Raw genomic sequence first — 26,230 nt, 5'->3', positions numbered from 1 at the left:
AGAGAGTTTTAAAGACGAAGTACCTGTTTTTAGTTGAATTGATTTATAAATGCTACATTTTCGTACCAAACAAGCGACCATTAGCTATACACCTAGGCCTCTTAATCCAACATTAGCCAACCGCCACTTGAGAAGACGTTTGGGTCCAGGACATAAACTCACATCGGGAATTGACCCAGGACATTAAACACCACCAATTCCCGAAGTGGGTTTATGTCCTGGGCCCAAACGTCCGCAGAAGTGGCGGTTAGCGAGTGTTGGATTAAGGAACCCAGGTGTATGGTACGATTCTAATTAGTTATCTTCCAATGTTTTTAGAATTATAGCGATATTTAGTTCTTTCACTAATTTTTTTCGTCAGCTGAAAGTCGAGACTGTACACGGGGATAGAAGTTCTGGTAAACTACACTCCCTTAGCTGAATAAAGTCATGTGACGAAAGACAAAACGAAACTCATGTGTCGACCTTGATGAAGGAGTAAATATAAGATATCTCTTTAAAAAGATCTATGAAGGAAATAGGCAAAAACTGGTTTAACAATTTACCGACAGAGTAGTTAACAAATAGACTTGTAACCATGTTGTGAGCGTTGAAACAATTGTTTGTAAAAAAAAAAAATAGATAACTTTATGGATAGGGATGACAAGTGGTAAGGGACATGGAACTGCCTAGTGTAGGTCTTACGGCCTCTTTCAGTTTCCTCTATTTTCATCTTCTTGAATGCAACACATACACAATGGCAGAGCCTTTCAGTCTTTTCCTTTGCACAGCCATCCACCCGTCGCCTTCTGCAAACTCGAGGCCGCTCGGTTCCTCGGTTGAAACTGACTCCCTGTCTTAGCCACTTGCCCGGCTTGGGAGGCCTCAACGAATGCATTCGCTGCCTGCTGGAGAGCACGACGATCTTTCACCTCCAGAAAACAGGCGAGGCGAGTCGTAATATTGTGAGAGACGACCCGAGTTCCCCCCCCTCCTGAAAGTGGACGAAGACCAGAACGTATTTTGTTTTACCGCGTGGGAAAAATTCTCATCTTCTCCTTTGGGAGACGCGGAAGCAAAGGGCACTTGTCTCGCTCAGGTAAATTGATTTATCAAGCATTCTTACGTATTCGTACGCTTTTACGTGGATGTATGCAATGCATGATTGCATATGTACGCCGCTCGGGGCATGCGGTACGGATTTGTAAATCCATTTGTACACGCATAGAATTGCACGTAATCTCTCACACTTAATGCGAGCGCGCGTGCACACACACACACACACACACACACACACACACACACACACACACACACACACACACACACACACACTCGGTGGCGCGGTTGGTAGAGTACCAGACTGTCAGTACGGCAGTGCCGGCGGTACCTGGTTCGAATCCTGCCCAGGGCTGAAATTATTTCAGTATCGCTGCGCTTCGAGTCGTTACTTCAACTCTCGTGGGCGGGGAGTTGGGTGTGTGTGTGCGTGTAAGGTCATAGCATTACCCATAGATCGGTCATACGAGCTCTGAGCTCTCTTCCGGGAGGGAAATAGCTGTCGATCACGAGTCCAACACGTGATCCAAAGACCAAGGTGAATCACACACGTACACACACACACACACACAAATAACATACACGCTCACGTATTCACAACATTCCTCTATATACCTAGTCTGTGGATGTTTTTATTCAATATGTGACAAAGTTCATATTACACGTTACCCCTAACTCCTGTCCCCTACACTCCTATGCCCCTACAAACCCTCCTCATCCCTCCCCCTTCCCCCCCGTGGTCGAAGGGTCCCCTGGGAATGGCACAGTGCTTCTGCCTCTGACTGTACTCTTTAGTGGGCCCCTGTGGGATTTGTGACACCAACTGACGCCTGGGACAAGGTTAGCGAAACGAGTACCACACCACACGGACACCACAGCCAAGCGTCCACGTCTCCCCCCTCTCTCTCTCTCTCTCTCTCTCTCTCTCTCTCTCTCTCTCTCTCTCTCTCTCTCTCTCTCTCTCTCTCTCTCTCTCTCTCTCTCTCTCTCTCTCTCTCTCTCTCTCTCTCTCTCTCTCTCTCTCTTTCTTTTTCTTTATTTACTTATTTTTTATCTACTTGTTTATGCATTTATTTATTCATTTATTTTTCATGTTTATCTAATTATTTTGTGTATTGCTTTTGTTCAATTATTCATTCATCTATTTTGCTTACTTATTCATTCATTCGTTTATTATGTTATCTGTATATTTACTTATATGCCTATTTATTTATATGTGTATCTATTTAGTTATTTAATTATTCATTTATCTGTTTTCTTCTTTAATGACCTAATTATCTATCTGTTTATCTATTTTCTTATTTATTTATTACTTTGTTAACTTGTTTGTTTATTATTTTTTTTAATCTGTGCTTATTCATGCTTATTTGTTTTTTATTCATTCGTTTGCTTATTTGTACACTTTTTCTTATTTCTATATAGAAATAGATAAATGTATCTATTTCTATATATTAACTTATATTCATTTGTCTATTTATATAGATGTGTATATTATAACTATATATCGTTATGTACTTATCCATTTATCTATTAATTGTATGTCTTACGAACTTAGAAACATTATTCTTGAAGTATTTCGGAGCTCCAGTTGTCGGTCAAATAAAATAAGCTATGTGGATGAAGAAATGAGTTTTCTATTTCACAAAACAATTGAACACTTTCACTCACAAACTACCTTAGACTTTAGATACTAATTTTGTCGCCATTTTCCTGACTTGATATGAATAAGAGAAATCTCCGCGAACATCGATTTTTAAATGAAAAGCAAACCTTGACAAATATGGCCAGCAATTAATGTTGATTGCGTTGCCTGTGTATTAGACCCTCTGACTGTTTACCAGGAAAATCAAAGCGGAATTGCGAGAAAATCGACATTTTAGTTGATGGCAAACGACTTCTTTCCACTCACAGGCTGATGACGTCATGTCGCTTTGCTGTGTTGTTTTTGAACCATAATTGATTTGCGCACCTGAATCCACATTTTTTGTCGTTGTTGTTGTTGTTTTTTTAGTCAGATTTGAATTAGTCTTTAGGCTTTCCACAGTGACATTCGAATGCATATTCCAACTTCTACCAGACGTTATTATTATTATTATTTTTTTTATGGGGTTCAAAACAGCCCCTTCCACGGACAAGACGTTAAAGATCGGTGGTAAACTTGAAATATCTAGTTGACCTTGAGTGGAATTTCTTAGATGTATATATGTATGTAATGTATGTATGTATGTAATGTATGTATGTATGTATGTATGTATGTATGTATGTATTTATGTATGTATGTATATATGTATGTATGTAATGTATGTATGTATCTAATGTATGTATGTATGTATGTATGTATGTATGTATGTGGGTATTTATGTATGTAAGCATGTATATACATTCGAATACATTTATAAATTTGTGTACACATACTACACAGCGATCGCCAGTTCCCCATAGGGGAGATTGTTAGTGTAAATTAAAAAATATATATTCTGTATCTAGATAAATCTACAGGGTCATGATACTAGTCTGTTATTGTAATTTAAGAATATATATATTCTGTATCTAGATAAATCTACAGGGTCATGATATTAGTCTGTTACTGTAATTTGAAAAATATAGATTCTGTATCTAGATAAATCTACAGGGTCATGATATTAGTCTGTTACAAAAGTAACTCCCCCAGATTCCAATAACGATTTGTGAACAAGTCGGTATCAAGCTAGTGGTGTCATTCCGCTTGACAAGCCAATTGGAAACTCTTGACGTAGATCCATCGTATGTATTGGCAGAGAAGGGGGGAGAGGAGAAAGTGGAGGAGTTATAGGAGAAGAAAGGAGGAGAAGAGGAGGAGGAGGAGGAAGAGGAGGGAGGAATGAGAAGTAGAACAGGAAGATGGAAGAGTCTGTGTAGGGAGTGTGACCGGGGAGGAGAAGATATGGAGGAGAGAGGAGAACTCAACTGTGGGGAGGTGAAATGGGATGAAAGGAAGTAGAGCAAGGGAATGAAGGGTTGGGATATGGAGAGGATAAGGGAGAAGAGGAAATAGAGAAGAGAAGTTATAGAAAGAGGAGATAGAGAAGAGAAGTTATAGAAAGAGAAGATTGGAGAAGGAGAAGGCGAAATGAAGGTAAAGGGATAAAGGAGTGTAAAGAGAGATCAGAAAGGATTTCGATATAGAGAGAATGTGAAGGTAATGTTATTAGAAAAGGGACCAGAAGAACAAGACTAAGGCGAGAGGATGCAATAGGTGAAGAATAGAGAAATGAAAGAGAAAATGGGGATTTAGGGTAGGAATAAGTCAAAGAAGGGAATTATATTTCCATGTTGAATACTCGTGCACAGACAACCAGAAATTAAATGGCCGTGAAGAAGAATTTTTTTTTTTTTTTTTTTTTTAGTGGAATTGTATCTTTGTGATGGAGGTCAGGAGACTACGTTTAAAGGGAATTACCTTGTTAAAATAAAAAATAAATGTTTACTCTGTTTAAAGTTTCATTTTATAATGAAATGAAAAACTGTGGAACCGGGTTAATTCAATGTCATCTAAACCAAAAACAGAGTTGTATGAATTAGTTATTTCTTATCATTCTATATCATTTGTGTTTTCAGAAATGAAAAATATGATGAAATTCTTCCAAAGTATTGGTTGTCCCTGATTTGAGTTAGTTTTATAACACTTTACCTACAAAAGTTTCCTTCATTTTTATGAAAAAAAGTGTGAATTAGGTTGTAAGTGGTAGAGATGAAGAAGAAGAAAAGGAAAAGAAATGGACAACCAAGTTAGAGGAAAGTTAAGACAAAGCAGCAGTAGAGAGAAATATGTGCTATCTATAAGGAAATTAAAATAAATTAATAAGAAAATGTATACAGAATATTAGAATCAACGAGCAAAATTAAGATGGTATGTGGAAAGAAGATGGAACGTATTAAGAGGAGAAGTGAAAGGTAATTTAGAAAACGAGAAAATCGGGATAATAAACGGAAGGAAACAGCATTGAACGGGATAAGTATGGAGGGTGGTCATGGATGAAGTTGGGAGTGATTGTGAGGAGGGAGGGAGGGAGGGATGGAGAGACAGAGGGAGGGAGGGAGGAAGGGAGGGAAGGGAACAGGGAGGTTTGAAGATGAGAGACAAAAAAGAGACGAGGAAAATGAGTTCACCTCTGACCGAGATGATTGTACCTCTAATCAAGAACCAGGCTTTCACAAGCTCAACGCGTGACCTCTTATCTTGGGTCCTCGATGTGACAGATGCAAAGGGGAATAACCAAGAAAACCTAAGGTTCTTCCAGACTAAGTATTAAGTCAGATTGAAGTGTTTCTCAATCTCACTTGTCGTTAACGATGAGTTGGTTCCGTAATTATCTTCGGTAACTCGGAGACCTGATAGTGGATATCTGTTGGTCAAGACTAATTAGCTTCTGGAACTTGGCTCATGATGTCCGAAGCTTTGGAGTCTCTCAAGGTTCTTCGTGAGGTTCGTACATCATCAACGTGGATCGAAGGCTTTAACAAGGGTGACGCAAACAAGAGCATCATATTAAGACAACAGGGCAGGACTCGCAGTAATGGATTCAAACTGGATGAATTTAAAGTTAAGAAGGAAATAGGCAACGATTGAAACAGACTTAGTAACCATGTAGTAGTGAGTACTGAAACTATCAGTTGTTTTAAGAAAAGGTTAGACAGCTTTATGGATGGGGATGACAGGTGGTAATGGACATGGAACTGCCTAGTGTAGGCCCTATGGTCTCTTGCAGTCTCTGTCATTCTTATGTTATGTTCTTATCAACAACTGGGGGCATACGCCAGGGAGCGCGTTACTTCATTCACACTTCGGCGTCAGTCCCTAGGGTCTCTCTGAGGAAGCTTCCATGCACTCACCCTTCCCATTCCAAACAACTTTCGACAGGTTTGATCAACTTTCCCAAGCCGGAGTTGAGTAGACTTGTTACAAATGTTAATATCAATTCTGTTTCACTTATCGATATGATTTATTATCATTAAGTTCACAGAGAGCTTTGTAGCTTAGAATTTAATGAACCATGCCCTTGATTCAACTTCGCCGGTGGCAGGATTCGAACCGCCATCCCCTCGACCTTCGCCGCAAGTAACGACGCCCTAACCCGCTCAGCCAGAGAGCTTCCTGGTGTTAAAGTATTTCTAAGATAAACTCTGCCAAAAGGAATCAATCGGTTAATTTGTTGTTGTGGTTCTCTCCTGCAAGAATATATATGTAGTAATAGGATAACGTACCACAATTCAACATACATGGTTACTAAATCTGCGGTTCTTAACCTTGGGTACCTGTACCCCCACAGGGATACGAAGCCTTGTACCTGGGGGTACAAGACATGATAGCCAGTCCAATGGCACTGTATATTTACAATGAGAAAGTAAAGCAAAGGTTTGTATCACTATCCCTTTCCACATGTTTGCATTGTATTTGTACTGGATGGGAGTACGAGAGTTTTTTTCTGAGATATAAAAGGGTAAGGGCATTAAAAAAATTAAGAATCACTGCTCTAGATTAACATGGGCAAGTGGATAGTATTCTAGAAATCCTCACACTAGGCTTTTCTGACCTAACCTTATCTACAATGTCATCTTTACCGAGCGTAATCTAATCGAACGTGTTCGTAGCTGGCCGAAATCAATACAAACTTAACCTAACCAACCATATATGGTCAGATTAGGCTAGGTTTAAGTTAGTTTAGGTTTGGTTTGGTATGGCTTGTTTTAGCTTGGCTTGGTTTGGCTTGGCTTGGTTTGGTTTGGCTTGGTTTGGCTTGGCTTGGTTTAGTTAGGTTTGGTTAGGTTAGGCTTAGTTAGATTAGGTTTGTTTTGGTTTGGTTTAGTTAGGTTTGATTTGGTTTGGTTTAGTTTGGTTAGGTTAAGCTAGGTTAGGTTAGGTTAAGTTAGGTTGGGTTAGCTTAGGTTTAGTTTGGTTTGGTTAGGTTAAGCTAAGTTAGGTTAGGTTAGTTTAGGTTTGGTTATGTTTACGTTTACGTTTAAGATTAAACTAAGGTTTAGGTTAGATCTAGGTTTCCAGAGCATAACTGTTGTTTTGGCACGTACCTATCCCGTCTCAAATGCACATAGGCTAACAAAAGTAGTTTGATGTTTATTTATTCTTTGTTATGAGCTGTTATTTTCTATGCACCATTTTATTTATCTAAGCTATTTACAAAGTGTCTTAGACCTTCAAGACAGTGTTTAGGAATTGTAATGTTTTGAAACTGAAGTCAAAAACATTTAAGATTGTTTTTGCTTACTAAGGTTAAAACGGTACAACGAAGATCTGATCCGCCCTAGATTGAAGTATGCTGTAGTGGTCATAAGAACCCAAGAATGGGATAGACTTCAATAGACCATAAGGACTGCACTGGGCAGTTTTCTGTTCCTTGCCATCTATCATCCCTATCCATAAAGTTATCTAATCATCTCCTAAAACAAACAAATGTTTCAGCACTCGCTAAAATGTTTGCTTAGTCTATTCAATTTATTAATCACTCTGTTAGTAAACACCAGTTCTTGTCTGATACCTTCTTAAACCTAAATTTTTCCGATTCAAATCCATTACTGCGAGTCCTAAGCTGCTGTTTTAATCAGTCCTTGCACAAAAAAATGACGTAACAAGATGTAAAGAAAATGTACAAAAAACTGCAACCAAAACTATACCAGACTTTGTTGACAGAATATGCAAAGAAACATTGGAAGAAAGAGGAAAGATGATATGGTTATATAGTTTAGAAATACGAAAGAAGCGGACGTAATAGACAAAGATTACAAAAGCGGAGCATGCCGACAGGAGACCTTTTGATCCATATCTAGGTCGGATGAAAAAAAAAAAAAAACTACTATAGTCTGACATCATAAACGAATTTCAAGCCATGTTTGTCTAATGCAACCATAGAGGCGCCCTATGAGTGTAGATTTTGTCCTGTATATTACAGTTAAATAAATATTGTTATGGGAAATGTGTCCTATGATTTTGGCTCTTGTCCTATATATTACAATTAGATACTGTTAGAATTAGACAAAACACTCACACATACAAATACATACACGTACAAGCTTATGATATAGCTCGTACATATGTATATTACAGTTAGATAAATATTGTTAGGGGAAATGTGTCCTATGATTTTGGCTCTTGTCCTATATATTACAATTAGATACTGTTAGAATTAGACAAAACACTCACACATACAAATACATACACGTACAAGCTTATGATACAGCTCGTACATATGTATATTACAATTAGATAAATATTGTTAGGGGAAATGTGTCCTATATATTACAATTAGATAGATACTGTTAGAATTAGACAAAACACTCACACATACAAATACATACATGTACAAGCTTATGATACAGCTCGTACATATGTACAACACTGACATGGATGCAAATACACAAATGGACATGTCGCTGGCAATATAATTGCAATTAACTAACATACGTTCATTTTTCATAAAAACACACGATCGCATATATTCACAAGCATACAGATGAACAGGAATTCACATTATGGAAATTACCGTCGATTCACCTTTGCTTACTTTCGACTCGAATTTCTAGGAGCTTTCCTATAATTGCACGCGCGAACCAGGATTCATATTAGGCAGTTTTCCGTACACTCGCCTCCTTCGGCCCAGGAGCCCAAGTTCACATTAAGCAATTTTTCCGTCGATTCGCCTCCACATACCTTCAACTTGAGTCACCGGGATCCCAAGTCTTCGAAGCACACAAGCAAACTAGCATTCACACTAGGCAAATTTCTGTGATTTTGCCTCAACGTGCCTTTAACTTAAGTTTCTGGGATCCCAAGTCTTCAAAACACACACACAAACTGGCATTCACATTAGACAAATTTCCGTCGATTCACCTCCATATACCTTCAGCTTGAATTTTCGGGATCCCAAGAATTCAAGCAGATATGTAAACCGGCATTCACATTATGCAGTTTTCCGTCGATTCGCAGCAACGTACCTTCAACTTAACATTCTGGGGCCCCAGTTCTTCAAACACATAAACAAACTGGCATTCACATTAGGCAAATTTCCGCCGATTCACCTCCACGTAGCTTCAGCTTGTGTCCGGGATCCAAAGTCTTCAAGCACACAGACCCAATGGCAATCACATTAGGTAAAATTCCGTCGATTCGCCTCCATGTACTTTCAACTTCAGTTACTGGGATCCCAAATCTTCAAAGCACAAAGACAAACCGGCATTCACATTTTGAAAAAAAAAAAAAAAATCGTCGATTCTCCATGTCTTTAAGCCTTAAGCACACAGACGAACCTGCATTCACATTAGGCAATTTTCCGTCGACTCGCTTCCACGTACCTTCGATTCGAGTGTCCAGGATTACAAACCTTCAAAACACACAGACAAACCGGCATTCACATTAGGCAATTTTCCGTTGCCTCGCCTCCACGTACCTACGGCTCGAGTGTCCAGGATTACAAATCTTCAAAACACACAGACAAACGGGCATTCACATTAGACAAATTTACGTCGATTCACCTCGACGTACCTTCGACTTGAGTCTCCAAGCACTCATGGGCCCGTTGATGAACGACTGCCGTCACAGGGAGCGAAGACCCGCCGGGCTCCATTGTGTTCTGTGGCGGGGAATGGGAGGACTGTGGCAAATGCGGCTATTGTGGTCAATGCGGTGCGTTTGTCTTAGACCGGTGTGGTGTAGGCAAGAGGCTTTTGGGTCGTAGTGGGGGGCGGGGGGGAGGGAGGGACAGTAGTTATTGGTGTAATTTTGCCTAGTGAGGGAAAGACGATGGAGAGCACCATTCTTGCTATTTATTTGGCCGATCACCATCCGCTTTGATGGTGATTTGTCTTCGGGGAGTGGAGACTGGGGTAGGAGGATCTCTTGTCTTCCCAAGGGATCTGGGAGGGTTTCCTGAAGGGCTGGGTGGGAGTCAGAAAGAGGACGATATCTGGAAGTGGGTTCTTCATCGAGAGAAGAGGGGATACCAAGCGTATGTAGAATATGCTGGGTTTTCTCTATTAGAAAATAGGTTTTATATGTATACATACATATACCAATGGCTTTTTTCTCCCCTGACAAGAGAGGTAGTTAAAAAAAAAAAAAAAAAAAACAGAGGCATAAAATCCACTCCCACCCATTCCATCTCCACATACTCCACTCCCGTCCACCCCTCCCTCCCTCTTCTCTTGGCTCCTCCTGGATGACGGGTCATCCCTGCATCTCGCCCACTGGCCTGGGTCAGAAGGAAGCGTAAAGGGACAAGGGACGGAAGGTCGCCATGTAATTAAAGCTGTGGGGGTAAACCAGCTTCTGCTATCAGGCCCTGTCGTAGATGTGCTGTGTCTTGCTGCATTGCTTCTGAACCAGGCAGGCGGTAGGAGAGAGGGCAAGCATGTCCGTTTATCTACAAAGAACTGATAAAAGTGAAAACAAATGGTTCCTGTATGAGTATGAGATGGGTGAAGAATGAATGCATTCCTTGGTTGACTATCTCTCATATAATGGGGGAAGAAGCCTTTTGGCATATAGATAGGTAGATAGATAGAATATACAAAGAAAGAGGACTGAGTGGATCTGACAGAGCATCAGGCCCACAGAAGAGGCAAAGGACCCTTTACCATATATGGAAGTCCTTTCTCACTCCGTGACGTGAATAGGTTGACCCTGGTAGCAGATTGGTGGGGCATTCTTTGTGCGAAGCGTTGAGTCTATATAGCCGAGGAAGTTCAAATATTCATGAAATGCACACACAGGCACATACAAACAGGCGAGCAAGCAAGCATGCACGCACGCACGCACGCACGCACGTACACATACACATACACACGCACACACACGCGCACACACACACATACGCACATATACATACACAAACGCGTACACACACACACACACACACACACACACACACACACACACACACACACACACACACACATACACACACACACACATACACATATAGTGTCTCTCTGTATCTACTTATCTCTCTCTATCTCTCTTTTATCTCTGTTTCTATCTCCCTTTCTATCTCTCTCTTTATTTATCTGTATATATATATTTTTATCTATATTTCTATCACTCTCTGTCTTTCTCTTTATCTCTCTGTCTGTCTGTCTTTCTGTCTATCTGCCTATCTATGTCTGTCTCGTTCTCTCTCTGTCTCTCTACGTCTGTCTCTATCTCCCTCTCTCTCTCTCTCTCTCTCTCTCTCTCTCTCTCTCTCTCTCTATATATATATATATATATATATATATATATATATATATATATATATAACATATATATATATACATATATATATTTATATATATATAACATATATATATATATATATATATATATATATATATATTATTACACCATTTTTGTTATCGCCTCTGCTTTCCTTCTTGTTTCTTGTACATTATTTCTCAAGTTATTTGTCTATTATGATCATCGTCTTCAATTTCACCCTATTCTGTTGTCTATTCTTCCCTATATTTCCTCATATCCTTCTTCCTACCTCTCCTCTTCTTCCATCTCTTCCCCCTAAAATTATTCTCTTCTTCTTCCCTTCTCTCATCTTCCTTTTGTTATTTCTTTTCTTACTCTTCTTCCACTTCTATTTTTTTCTATTTTCTCTCAACCTTATCCTCGTCTTCATTATGCTCTCCATCTTCCTACTCTACTCATCCTCCTCCTTCTCCGTCCTTCTCCTCTTCGTCTTTCTCTTTCTCCTCCTCTTCTTCCACCTTCTGCTTCTCATCTTTCTTCTCTTGCTCCTTCTGTACCTTCTGCATTTCTTCCTTCCTTACCTCCTTCTCTTCCTCCGCCTCCTTCTTTTCCTCCTCTTCATCTTCTCCGTGTACTTCCTTGTCCTCCTCCTCCTCCTCTTCCTTGTCCTCCTCCTCCTACTCCTATATATCCCCCCTTCTCCTGCTCTTCCTCCTCCTCCTCCTCCTCCTCCTCCTCCTCCTCCTCCTCCTCCTCCTCCCCCTTCTCCTGCTTCTGCTCCTCCTCCTGCTTTTCCTCCTCCTTCCCCTTCTCCTCCTCCCTTCTCCTGCTCCTTCTTCTGCTGCTGCTGCTATTCCTCCTCCTCCTCATCCTCCTCCTCCTCCTCCTCCTCCTCCTCCTCCTCCTCCTCCTCCTCCTCCTCCTACCACCCCGACATTTTTACAATGTCATCCCTTTCCTGTTTCCAGCTTTTTCTCTACTTTTCCTGTTCTTGCTACTTCTTTTTTTATTTTATTTTCTCGTCTGTATTCCTTTTGTTTTTCCTTCTTGATCTTATTGGATTCATCCATTCTCTCTCTCTCTCTCTCTCTCTCTCTCTCTCTCTCTCTCTCTCTCTCTCTCTATTGTGCAACTTCTAGTCCCATAGCAGCAAAAGCTATTTCCTTTATTTCTTTAATTTCTGCTCCATACACTACTTCTCTTGCCTTTCCCCTCCTCTTCCTCCTCCTCCTCCCTGTCCTCCTCTTCTTCCATTCCCTCCCCGTCCTCCTCTTCTTCCTCTTCCTCCTCTTCTTCCTCTTCCTCCTCTTCTTCCTCTTCCTCCTCGTCCTCATTTTCCTCCATCCTCCTCTTCTTCTTCTTCCTCTCCGTCCTCCCTTTCCTCCTCCACTTCTTCCTCTTCCTCCTCGTCCTTTTTTTCCTCCTGATGTTCTTCTTCCTTCTTTCCCTCCTCTTCCTCCCCATCATCTTTTTCCTGTCATTCCTCCCCGTCCTCCTCTTTCTACTCCTCCTCTTCCTCCTCTTCCTCTTCTTCCTCCTCTTCCTCCCCGTCCTCTTTTTCCTGCTCTTCCACCCCATCCTCTTTTTCGTCCTCTTCCTTCTCTTCCTCCTCTTTCTCCTCTTCCTCTTCTTCCTCTTCTTCCTCCTCTTCCTCCCCGTCCTCTTTTTCCCGCTCTTCCACCCCATCCTCTTTTTCGTCCTCTTCCTCCCCGTCCTCCTCTTCCTCCTCCTCCTCCTCTTCCTCCTCTTCCTCCCCGTCCTCCTTTTCCTCCTCTTCCTCTTCTTCCTCATCCTCCTCTTCCTTCTCCTCCTCATCTTCCTCTTTATGCTTTTCCTCCTTTTCCTCCTCAAGTTAATTAAAGTCTTTAACAAGGATGACGCAAACAAGGTCATCATATTAAGACAACAACAGGGCAGGACTCGCAATGGTGGATTTGAATTGAAAACATTTATATTTAAGAAGGAAATATGGAAGAATTGGCTTACTAACAGAATGTTCATCGAATGGAATAGACTTAGTAACCAAAGGATTACAAAGGATTACAAAGGCGGAGCATACCGACAGGAGACCTTTTGGTCCATATCTAGGTCGGATGCGAAAAAAAATCATAATGATAATAAAATAATAAATAAAAACTATAATAATGTAAATAACGCTTGAAATATCGGTTTTAAGAAGCGGTTAGACAACTTTGTGGAGTGAGATGACAGGTGGTAAAGGACATGGAACTGCCAAGTGTAGGCCTTATGGTCTCTTGCAGTTTTCTTCATCTTTATATGTTTTCTTTCTCCTCGTTCTTCTATTACTCCTCTTCCTCATTTTCCACCTCGTCCTCCTCTTCCACCTCGTCCTCCTCTTCCTCTTTTTCCTCCTCTTTCCTCTTCTTCTTCCTCCTCTTCCTCCTCTTATTTTTCTTCCACTTCCTCTCCCTCCTCTTACTCTTTTTCCTTTTCCTCCTCTTCCTCCTTTTACTCTTCTGTCTCCTCTTCCTCCTTTTCCTCCTCTTCCTCATTTTCCTCTTCTTCCTCATCTTCCTCCTCTTTCTCCTCCTCTTCCTCTTCCTCTTACTCCTTTTCCTCCTCCTCCTCTTCCTCTTGCTCTTCCTCCTCTTCCTTTCCTTTCACTTCTTCCTCCACTCCTTTCTCCTCTTCCTCCTCTTCCTCCTTTTCCTCTTCTTCCTTCTTTTCCTCCTTCCTCCTCCTGCCTCCTCCTCTTTCTCCTCTTTCTCCTTTTTTTCTCCTCTTCCTCCTCTCCCTCCTTTTCCCACCTCTTCCACCTCGTTCTCCTCTTTCTCTTTTTCCTCCTCTTCCTCCTCTTCCCTATCTTCCTCATCTCCCTCCTGTTCGCCGTCCTCCTCTTTTTTCTTCTTCCTCGTCTTCCTCATTTTCCTCCTTCATCTTCATCCTCATCATCCTCTTCCTCCTCATCCTCCTCTTCCTCCTCATCCTCCTCTTCCTCCTCTTACTTCTCGTACTCCTCTTCCTCCTCTTCCTCCTCTTCTTCCACCCCGTCCTCCTCTACTTCCTCCTCCTTCTCATCCTCCTCTTCATATTTTTCCTCTTCTTCTCTGTCCTCTTGTTCCTTCTCCACATATTCTGCGTTTCTCTCCTCTTTCTCTTCTATGACTTCTATCTCTTTCAACTCGTCTATTTATTCCATCTCGTTCAATTTTTTTTTTCATTTTTCTCAACTAACACATCTACCTATTCCACTTTTTCAACATCTTCCACGTGTTCCATTTTTCCCACATTATCCAAAGATTCCAGAGATTTCTCAAATTTCAAATCTTCCTCCTCTACCTTTTCTACCACACTCTTTTCCTTTACCTCATCCACTTCCCTACGTCTTCCACCTCTTCCACCTCTTCCACCACTTCCACTTTTCCTACCTCTTTCACATCTTCCAAGGATTCCACTGCCTCTTCCACTTTTTCTACCATGTCAACCTGTTCCTTTTTTTTCTTACCTCATCGACTTTCCCCACATCTTCCACCTTTTCCATATCTTCCACCTCTTCCACTTTTCCTATCTCTTTCACACCTTCCAAAGATTCCACTTCCTCTTCCACTTTTTCTACCACGCCTTCTTCCTTCACCTCATCCACTTTCCCCACATCTTCCACCTCTTCCAAATCTTCCACCTCTTCCACTTTTCCTACCTCTTTCACATCTTCCAAGGATTCCATTTCCTCTTCCACTTTTTCTACTACGCCATCTTCCTTTTTTCTACCTCATCCATTTTCCTCACATCTTCCAACTCTTCCATATCTTCCAAATCTTCCACCACTTCCACTTTTCTTACCTCTTTTACATCTTTCAAGGATTCCATTTCCTCTTCCACTTTTTCTACCACGTCAACCTCTCCCTTTTTTCTACCTCATCAACTTTCTCCACATTTCCCACCTCTTCCACATCTTCCAAATCTTACACCTCGTCCACTTTTCCTACCTCTTTCACATCATCCAAGGATTCCACTTCCTCTTCCACTTTTTCTATCACGTCAACCCCTTCCTTTTTTTCTACCTCATCCACTTCCCCACAGCTTCCACCTCTTCTATATATTCCACCTCTTCCACTTTTCCTACCTCTATCACATCTTCCAAGGATTCCACTTCATCCTCCACTTTTTCTACCACGCATTCTTTCTTTTTTCTACCTCATCCACTTTCCCCACATTTTCCACTTCCACTTTTCCTACCTCTTTTACATCTTCCAAGGATTTTACTTCCTCTTCCACTTGTTCTACCACGCCCTCTTACTTTTTTCTACCTCATCCACTTTCCCCACTGCTTCCACCCATCTCTTCCATATCTTCCACCTCTTCCACTCATCCTAAATTTTTCATATCTTCCAAGAATTCCACTTCCTCTTCCACTTTTTTTACCACTTTTCTTACCTCATCCACTTTCCCCATATCTACCACCTCTTCCACTTTTCCTACATTTTTTCCACATTTACATCTCCCAAGGATTCCACCACTTCCTCTTCCGCATATGATCCACCTCTTCCGTTATTCCCGTCCTTTTTTTTTTTTTTTTTTTTTTTTTTTTTTTTTTTTTTTTTTTTTTTCTTTTTTTTTTTAATGCCTTCCTCCTCTTCGGTCTCCTTCGTGGTCTTCTTCTGCGCGCCTTTTCTTTGAAAGCCTCGGAAATTGCCGCATCTTTTGCTCCCAACGGAGCTGAGGCTGTCACTGATAATGATCTCAATTGGTCCCAAACCTCGGAATAGTAATTGCCCGTGGGTCCCCGAGATGATAACTGCTTTTGTTGTCGTTCCCAGTGATACAAATGTTTTCTTTTTTTTTCTGTCGCTGTTACATTGCATGGAATTTTGCTTGTTACATTGTGTGGCGTTGTATTATGTTAGATTAGATTATGTTGCATTATGCATTGTATTATCTTATACTTACGTTGTATTGTATAACGTTATATTGCATTGCATTGCATTGTATTACATTATATTACATTACACTATATATTACATAATAAATTGTATTACATTTTATTGTATTACGTTATATTACATTACATTACATTACATTGTGGTGCGTTGCTTTATATTTAATTGCATTCCATTCCATTGCATTACACTGATTTACATTGACATAACATAACATTACATTGCATTGCACTGCATTAAATTACACTACATCACATTACACATTGTCTTGCGTTGTGATCTGTTACAATGCATTGAGCTGCAATTATTTGCACTTGGATAACATTGTATTGATTTATACATTATTACATTGCATTACTTGATACTGGATTGCAGTTTATTTACATTTACATTACATTGCGTTGCTTCTCAAAATATTATATTGTAATATATTATTTCATATTAAGTTAAATACCATTGCACTGCATGAGCGCACTGTACTGTGTTGCACTTCGTTTCTGCATATTGCATTGTATTGCATTAAGTTGAATTGTGTTTACATTGTTTTGTGTTGCATCATATAACATTACTTTGTGCGACATAACATGACATAACACTGACAGAACATGACATAACTGACATGACATAACATAACTGACATGACATAACTGACATGACATAACATGACAAAACATTACTTTGTGCGACATAGCATGACATAACACTAAATTTCATTACATTGAATTATTTTTTTTATTATTTGTCTGTTTTATTTATCATTATTTCCTTGATTATCATTTGTTATTACTTATGTCAATTTGTTATTACTATTTACTATTTACGAGTTTATTTATTATTTAACTTTACCTATTTATTCATTTATTCATCATTATATATATATACATACACATATATATATTATTGTTGTTTTCATCCGACATAGTTATGGACCAAAAGGTCTCCTATCGGCATGCTCCTCTTTGTAATCCTTTGAATAATATTACATTACGCTACATAAGTTATACTACATTATATCACATTACATAAGTTACATGACATTACATTATATTACATTATATTAGAATACGTTGCGTTGCTTTGCAGTATTAATGTATCTAATATTTAATTCAGTGTGATTACTTCTACCTTCTTCAAACGAAAAAATAAATTAATTATCCAAATTCATTACCAATTGTGCTAACATCATCCACCTCAACTCCTGACACAACCATCACAACCTCAAACAACAACAACCTTAAACATAACTTCAATTTCAACCATAATCAGAACTACAATCAGATCCACTACCGCAACCATTACCACAATCACTACAATCACAACCACTACTATCACTATCACCACAAACTACTACTATCACTATCACCATCACTATCATCATCACCGTCACTGTCACTGTCACTGTCACTGTCACCGTCACTGTTACTGTCATTGTTACTGTCATTGTCACCATTACCGTCACTATCGCTATCAATGTCACTATCATTCTCACTATCATTATCATTATCACTACAACATCACAAGAAATCCCACATACGTTCCACCACCAAACATACACACACACACACACACACACACACACACACACACACACACACACACACACACACACACACACACACACACACACACACACTACATAATCTACAGTTTCACTAGACCAAATGCTCTGATTGAGTTGATCTTTCTCGTTATGATCTTCTCAGATGCAGTTATTCTTGAATGATTACGGTCTTACCATAATGAGGGTTGTTTATTTGTTGATTTTTTTTTTTCCAAACTGTGGATATGCGATCTTCCACAGATAAGTATCAAAGAGCCATTGCATACTCGACGATAATGAAAGATAATAAATCTTAATATAAGAATTGATACAACTGATAGCTAATGTTAATGAACGAATGTTATCAACCATTGATGACATTCGTATCATTACTAATGTTTGTTTTACTGAGGTCATTGTTACTTCTACGTGATTTCTTGCACAAATTAGGAATAATAATCTAATTGATAATATTAATGCTTATATTCAACCTAAACCATTGAGGCAAAAAAAAAAAAAAAAAGACTTAGCCAATAAGGAAATGAACAGATAATTAAACAAGTAAGTGAATAGATAGTTAAGTAAATAAATAAATGAATAAATAAATAGATAAATAAATAAGTAAATAATTAAATTAATAAATAAACATATCAATAAATATATGAATAAATTAATAGATTAAAAAATACCTAGTTGGAAATTGTGTGTGTGTGTGTGTGTGTGTGTGTGTGTGTGTGTGTGTGTGTGTGTGTGTGTGTGTGTGTGTGTGTGTGTGTGTGTGTGTGTGTGTGTGTGTGTGTGTGTGTGTGTGTGTGTGTGTGTGTGTGTGTGTGTGTGTGTGTGTGCATATGGGTGGGTGTGCGTGTATGTATGTGTGTGTGTGTGTGTGTGTGTGTGTGTGTGTGTGTGTGTGTATGTGTGTGTGTGTATGTGTGTATGTGTGGGTGTGGGTGTGTGCCCGCGCGTATGTGCGTGCACACAATTGTCAATATTTCTTCACCTATGTGAATTTCATTTCGCAAGATTTTATCCATATCTTTTCACATATTTCTTTTTATAAACGTATATAAAATCAGTGGGATTTCGTTCATTTTAATGGAGACATAAATCATTTTACAGTACGTTTGGATGATCAATTTGTTATATGCAATCATAAGCGGTTAAATGGATTGATTTGTGGATGGACATGTGAAAGGTTGATGGATTCCTGGATTGTGGGTTTGACATCCTATGTCGCTGGATGATTGTACCCATTACAGTCACACACACACGCACACGCACACACACACACACACACACACACGCACACACACACACACACACACACACACACACACACACACACACACACACACACACACACATACATTATATATATATATATATATATATATATATATATATATATATATATATATATATACGTATGTATGTGTGTATGTATATAATCGATTAATTTATATATTAATTTTTGTTAAACTCGTTTTCTATCGACTTATCTAATTCTTGTTCAATATGTGATTAACTATATTTTGTTCATTTTTATTTTGTTTTGTTTTACATTATTTCGTTCTTTTCTATTTCATGTTGTCTTTTGTGTTGTGTTGTTTTGTTTTACCTTGTCTTCTCTTGTCTTGTTTTGTCTTAATTTGTCTTGTCTCGTCATGTCTATTTATTGGTATAGTGAACAGAACGAGTTCCGTTCGGGAACAGAGAAAACCACAAGGACATCGACGAATTTTGTAAAATGACTGTACCTAGGACTGACTGAACGAAGAAGGGATTTTTTTCTACAACAACCAGCGCTTCTGTCCTTACGAAGAATACTGCGCCGAAGTTCTCTCGTAAAAGAACGAAAGAAAAAGAAATATATACATCATTTTGATGAGATAATAAAAAAATTTGGCGTCGAGGTTTGTTTCGCCTATTACATCGCATTGCACTATAAGTTATATTACACAATATATCATATTACATTGCGTTACATTGCATTACATTACATTACATTACATTGTGTTGCGTTGTTTTGTACTTAATTGTATATATCTCTTTGATCGGCAACCTCATCCCCAAGAGAGGGGGAGGTAGGGGAGGGGAGAGGTAAGAGGCGGGGAGAGGTAAGGGAGGAGAGAGGGAGGAGAGAGGAGGAGAGAGGGAGGAGAGAGGGAGGGAAGAAGAGATGCAGGGGAGGAGAGAGGGAAGGGACGAGAGAAGGAGGGAGAGGAGGAGAGAGGGAGGGACGAGAGAGGGAGGGGGGAGAGAGGGAGAGGGAGGGTAGGTAGATGGAGGGGAGGAGAGAGGGTAGGTAGAGGGGAGAGGGAATGAAGAGGAGAAGGAAGGGAGGGGAGAGGGAGTGAAGGGAAGAAAGGAGGGAGGGGAAAGGGAGTGAAGGGGGGAAAAGGAAGAGAGGGGAGAGGGAGTGAAGGGGAAAAGGAAGGGAGGGGAGAGGGAGTGAAGGGGAAAAGGAAGGGAGGGGAGAGGGAGTGAAGAGGAGAAGGGAGGGAGGGGAGAGGGAAGAGAGGGGAAAAGGAAGGGAGGGGAGAGGGAGTGAAGGGGAGAAGGGAGGGAGGTGAGAGGGAGTGAAGGGGAGAAGGAAGGGAGGGGAGAGGGGGTGAAGAGGAGAAGGAAGGGAGGGGAGAGGGAGTGAAGAGGAGAAGGAAGGGAGGTGAGAGGGAGTGAAGGGGAGAAGGGAGGGAGGGGAAAGGGAGTGAAGGGGGAAAGGAAGGGAGGGGAGAGGGAGTGAAGGGGAGAAGGGAGTGAAGGGGAAAAAGAAGGGAAGGGGAAGGGGAGAGGGAGTGAAGGGGAAAAGGAAGGGAGGGGAGAGGGAGTGAAGGGGAAAAGGAAGGGAGGGGAGAAGGAATGAAGAGGGAGTGAGGGGAGAAGGAGTGAGGGGAAAAGGAAGAGAGGGGAAATGGAGTGAAGGGGAAAAGGAAGGGAGGGGAGAGGGAGTGAAGGGGAAAAGGAAGAGAGGGGAAAGTGAGTGAAGGGGAGAAGGGAGGGAGGGGAGAGGGAGTGAAGGGGGGAAAGGAAGAGAGGGGAGAGGGAGTGAAGGGGAGAAGGAAGAGAGGGGAAAGTGAGTGAAGGGGAGAAGGAAGGGAGGGGAAAGAGAGTGATAGGGAAAAGGAAGGGAGGGGAGAGGGAGTGAAGGGGAGAAGGAAGGGAGGGGAGAGGGAGTGAAGAGGAGAAGGAAGGGAGGGGAGAGGGAAGAGAGGGGAAAAGGAAGGGAGGGTAGAGGGAGTTTAGGGGAGAACAGAGGGAGGTGAGAGGGAGTGAAGGGGAAAAGGAAGGGAGGGGAGAGGGGGTGACGGGGAGAAGGAAGAGAGGGGAAAGGGAGTGAAGGGGAGAAGGAAGGGAGGGGAGAAGGAAGAGAGGGGGAGGAGGAAGCAAGAAAATCTCCGGAAGGACCGAACCTAATTGCAACGCGCTGACCCTGGGGCGGCGACCCCTGCCATTCTCTAATTCCCAAGTTTGCTTAGACCCCCCCTTTCCCCCTCTCCCCCTCCCCCTCTCCCCCTCCCCCCTCCCCCCTCCCCTCCCCCCACCTTGACCTTTTCCCATTTCCCTCCACCCTCGTGATCCACATTCATTACTCTCATCTATTTCTCTATCTCTCCCTTTTTCTCGTCTTCTATCTCCATAATCCCTTTTACATGTTTATTGCCCACCATTCGTTTTCTATCGCTCTCCCCCTTTTTCGGTCCTTCCGCTCCTCCCCACTTTGGACTCCTAATCTCTGTATAAATCTCGAAGTCTCAAGTATTGTTATCTCGGGGATTAAAGCTTTACGTCTCGTACAAGTAATTTGCAACTTTCGTTTCGGGTATGTGTGTGCTCAGGAACACCAAATCGTATGTATTTTAAGACAAAAGTGCATGTATAAATATATATATATATATATATAATATATATAATATATATATATATATATATGTGTGTGTGTGTGTGTGTGTGTGTGTGTGTGTGTGTGTGTGTGTGTGTGTGTGTATGTATGTGTGTGTGTGTGTGTATGTGTGTGTGTGTGTGTGTGTGTGTGTGTGTGTGAGAGAGAGAGAGAGAGAGCGTATATATATCTATATATATATATATATATATATATATATATATATATATGTATATACAGTATACGTATGTATACATTATATAAAAATACATAAACACACGTATATATGAACACAGACACACACATACACACATACACAAACATACACACACACATACACACACACACACACACACTCACACTCACACACACACACACACACACACACACACACACACACACATAGGTACATATATGCATACATACATGTGCGCACACAACAGTAAAACAGAGAGGATCCGCTCTGAACTTAAAAAGTATTACAATACTGCAAGCCGGTACTGTCTCCTTTGAGCAAGGAGACCATTGTATGTGTGGTGTGTTAGGCCACAGTTTTACCGATCTATCGGGTCATGCGGGCCATGAAGTCAATGATCTTGTGTGTGTGTGTGTGTGTGTGTGTGTGTGTGTGTGTGTGTGTGTGTGTGTGTATGTTTATATTTGAATTTGAATTCATTATATATAATTTCCCTAAGAATCTCTCTGCAGCAAATCAATACACACAACAATTTTTCGTGATTGGAAACAAATCTCTAATCAAAGAAGAAAGCTAATGATTTTAACTTCCACTGTACCTTTTCTAAGGGAGCGTTTTAAATGGTCGACATTTTTTATTTTTTCTTGTTATTACTTTTTTGTTTTATTTTTTCAATGTTATTATTTTTAGTAACTCATTTCTATTAATTTATTTTATTTGTAATTGGAGATTCATTCCATTTGTATTCACTTTATTTACTTATACATTTGTCTATTTATTTACTTTTCATTTATCATATATATATATATATATACATATATATATATGTATGTATGTATGTATGTATGTATGTATATATGATGTGATTACACTTGTGTAATGGAGTGCAGTGTTGTCATTTTTCGCGAAATTATTAAATCTCTCCTTTATCATCTCTATGACCCCACCTCTCCACTCATCCTCATGGATAGAATCTGTGGTTATTTGTGGCAAAATACGAATGCAATACATTGCAGTGACGAATTATGTAAAATGATAGAAGGAATATTTGATGGAATAATTTTTGACTCGAGTTTTGTTGACTGGAAATACGAATGTAATATTAAGAGATGCGTAGAATTATGGAAGGAATATGTGATGTAATTATTGTTGCAACGAGTTTTATCAGTAGGAGTATGTCAGCCCCATTGTCTGTATTGTAAAGAATAGAACTGACATTACATGACACGATACCTGACACGGTCTGGTACGACCTGACATAATTTGACCTGACCTGACCCAACGTGACCTGATACGAGCCGACGTGACCTGACACATGAAAATGATCTTATCTAACCCAACCCTTACTTGATTTGACCTGATCTTCATTATCATACTATCGAAAATTTTCAAGACACAACCACAGCATCAAAACACAACCTCACTGCGAAGCGATTGTAGGACGTTTTGGGCCCGGACATTTCGGCCCCGGACATTTCAGCCCCGGACCTTTGGGACCAGGACGTTTTGGCCACGGACGTTTCGGTCATATAACTCATTATCACTAAATGATCAACTATAAATAATCTGGGAAGTTTATTGAGCCGATAAAACAATGATTATTTCATTTTAATACTTTTTATTAATTAGAAATGTGGCAAATATCACAATTCATATAACACACATTATCGAAAAATAATAATTAATATGCAAAGTCGCAATACTGTTTACCATTTCTGCACTATAGTTTGTTCATGTTTAGATGTTGAGTTGCCCGCCACGAATATTGTGACAAACCCCTCTGAGGAACTGAGGAATGGTCTTCTTGTCAGAGACCCTATCTTCACAAAGGTTGCGTAGCCGAGACTGAAGCTCCATATACACCTTCTTGGTACGATTCCTTGGCCGGACACTCATTTCTGGCTGGAACAACACTGTGACTCTGGCACATTCGGCTTTCAGGCATTATACAAAAATAAATAGATAAAAAAAAAAATTACTGCAATGTGACCAGTAGTCAGTCATGCTCTGGGTCACATATACGCAGTACCTATGTTAACAACAAAATTGTCTTTAGAAACTAGTTGGCCGAAACGTCCACCCTTGCCAAAATATTTGGCCAAAACATCTGGCCAAAACATCTAATGAACTGTTTATCTTTAGCCTGGGTTTTTTGTCCTATATTACATTTTTTTTTTGTCCGGGGGGGGGGGGGTTGCCTTTCAGGTTTTTTTTTTCCTAGGGGGGGTTTATCCTAGGGGTTTTTGTCTGTACCCGGGAACATCCTGGTCCGAAATATCCATGACCAAAACGTCCGATGGTCCCGTCCCACGGGACCCATCGAGAAAGATTTCCATTTCTGTGTTACAACATTTTCCATAAATCACATATAATCCTTGGTTCCCTCTCTGGCCAGGGGCAGTCTACATCATAATCATGCAGCCTGAAATTAGCATTATCCATTATCCTATGTAGCTCGACCACTCTCAGATTCCGGAATCCATTACCGGTGTACAATTACATCATTAATTCCACTTTCCTACGATTGTGATGATGATAATATATCTTTTTTAATGTCGCGATCTCCCCCCTATCAGGAGGCTAGGAGGATGCCCATCACAGAGGACTTTGTAGCATAAAATCTAATGAACCATGCCCTTGGTCCAACTCGCTGGCGGCAGGGCTCGAACTGCCGTTATCTCAACCTCCGCCGTAAGTAGCGACGCTCTAACACACTCGGCCAGCAAACGTCTTTCTACGATTGGATGATATACATATCCTATTTCCTTCATCCGTTTCCAATATCCATAATTATCGTATACGTTTTCTTCTTTGTCGTGTTTGATGGCAAATACAACGGAAATGTTAGTTTTGTTTATTTCTATTTTTTTTTTACTAACTACGTCTATATGTAGTGTTGATATCTCACATGTTTCTTTTCTTTTTATGTTAAATTATGTTAACCATGTTACCTTGGGTTTTAATTAACGTTATATGTCACAGGTGCATATTCCTACTGATTTTGTCATGTTAATGTATCTTAATTTGAATAAATTGGATATTGATCTATATTATTTGTCATAGGTTTTACATCTTCTTAATTTTGTTATGTTATTTTACGTTAATTAAGTCATCTAAGGTGTTAATTATTCATGTTATCTGTTTCTAGTTTATCGTCCAACAACCCAACATTTCCTGACGATGTATATCCAATATGAATATCTAATACAAGTCCCTCTCTCCTTATGACTATATACAACCTTTGTGCTCGTCCCTGACAACCAACACGCATTATCAGAACATCGGCATACAGATGCAAGCGCTCACACAAACACGCGCACACTCACACACGAATAACACACGAATATATGCAATTCTAACACACGCACATAATGAATAATGAAAACACGAATATATGATCACACGTACGGCACATACGTATATATGAATGTACATACATATACGAACGCACATATACGAACGCATACATGCATGCATGCACGCACACACATGCACACACACATGCACGCACACATACACACACACACACACACACACACACACACACACACACACACACACACACACACACACACACACACACACACACACACACACACACACACACACACACATACATACACACAAACACCTCGTGGCGCTGTGGCTAGAGTTCTCGCCTGCCACTACGGCGGTCCGGGTTCGACTCCCGCCTAGAGGTGATTTAATTTCAGTATCGCTTCGCTGCGGGGTGTTACTCCAACTCTCGTGGGCGGGGAGTTGGGGTGTGTGTGCGTGTAAGGTGACAGTATTACCCATAGATCAGTCATACGAGATCTGAGCTCCCATCCGGGAAGTTAATAACTGTCGATCATAAGTCCAACACGTGATCCAAGACCGTGACACACACACACACACACACACACACACACACACACACACACACACACACACACACACACACACACACACACACACACACACACACACACACACACAATTGAATGAAGATAGTGGAAGCTGAGTGGTCAGAGCATTCAATAGCAGAAGCAAAAATAATTTTTGAAAAATGTAAAAGTGGGTACAGCAGAGTAGAGAATAAGAAACCAAGAAAATAAGAAGAATGAAAATGGAAGGAAAAAATTTAGCTCAAAAATCATGGGAAAATTGAAGAGAGAGATTAAGAAAAGGTAGAAAGAATAACAGACAAACATTAGAAGGTCGAAAATAGCCTTGGAAAAAAAAAAATTGGAAAGCTAATACGTTGTAGGGGTGAAAGAGATGAGAAGCCAAGCAACGAGATACGAAGAATAACTAAAAAATAAAAATAAAAATAAATAGAATGGAGGACAAAGAACGAATATAAGAACGAATGAAGAAAAATAAAAATTGTAGTCCTGATAAGAAAAACAAGAAAAAGGAAAGAAAAGCCAATGAGAAATTGGAGATGATACCATTGAAATTATTTAAGAAAATC

Source organism: Oratosquilla oratoria, chromosome 20 (assembly GCF_046742065.1).
Source record: "Oratosquilla oratoria isolate Oo_2021 chromosome 20, ASM4674206v1, whole genome shotgun sequence".
Lineage (NCBI taxonomy): Eukaryota > Metazoa > Arthropoda > Malacostraca > Stomatopoda > Squillidae > Oratosquilla > Oratosquilla oratoria.
The sequence above is the reverse complement of the archived record's forward strand: the minus strand, read 5'-3'. Positions refer to the sequence as shown.